The sequence below is a fragment of the Formica exsecta genome, unplaced genomic scaffold, assembly GCF_003651465.1.
Source record: "Formica exsecta isolate Colony F162 unplaced genomic scaffold, ASM365146v1 C16345408, whole genome shotgun sequence".
In the NCBI taxonomy this organism is placed as follows: domain Eukaryota; kingdom Metazoa; phylum Arthropoda; class Insecta; order Hymenoptera; family Formicidae; genus Formica; species Formica exsecta.
Window position 1 is genome coordinate 1 of NW_021846916.1, and position 808 is coordinate 808.

The 808-nt window shown below is 28.3% G+C and overlaps 1 long non-coding RNA gene across 1 annotated transcript; it reads right to left on the bottom strand.

Annotated features, from left to right (window-relative positions):
* Positions 1 to 39: 39 nt before the first annotated feature.
* On the bottom strand, positions 40 to 802 carry LOC115235725. Its single transcript, XR_003884085.1, has 2 exons — positions 261 to 802; positions 40 to 177 (listed from the first exon to the last, which is right to left on the bottom strand). It is a non-coding gene; the product is annotated as an uncharacterized LOC115235725 (long non-coding RNA).
* Between the last annotated feature and the right edge of the window lie 6 nt (positions 803 to 808).

An 808-nucleotide genomic window follows, 5' to 3' on the forward strand; every position in this document is an offset into this window, starting at 1 on the left:
TTTTGAGAACAAATATATAAAATATAAAATTATAATAACCTTGTTACATACTGGATTTTATCACAGGAACAGACCGCTTTTCTTCCATTAAAGTTGCATTCGTATTTGTCTTTTTTGGATATCTCTCTAAATATTTATGTTTTGGAATATCTTTCTGGCTATTTATCCAAATATCATCTGTTGAAACAATATATAAATTTAGTTATTTATTTTTGTTGTAAGTGATATAAATATATATTATTAATAGCAATAACTTTTACCTTGAAAAAATTCTTCGTTCTGTGACAAATAATCACTATAATGGAATGATTGTGATTCATTAATATCAGATGACGAATCTTGTTCAAGTTGTATATCTAAACAAAGATTATAAAATTTAAAAAACCTTTTAAATTGTTAAATTATATTTCCCGAGATATATAATATAACAATGAAAATCCATATACGTATAACCTATGTAAATATATACAGGGTGTTTGATAATAATCGCCCTATCCGTAATGTGCAGGTAGAGCGAGTTAAATCAAATAAAAAAATCCTTCACCATTTTGTTATTTTTATAATAATTATTGAGAAAATAATTAAAAAAGATCTACTAACTAGCTAACTAAATACAAGCGCGCAGCGGGAAGAGACAACCCAAAAGTATGCGCTAGGCACGCGACAAAGTTTTGAGAGGAGCACCCTACAAATGACAACAGTTACATACAAATGTAAAACGGTAGAGGACTTTTCTACTCGATTTAATCTGCTCTATCTGCAGAGTACAGATGAGGCAATTATTATCAGACATCCTGCATATATAGTA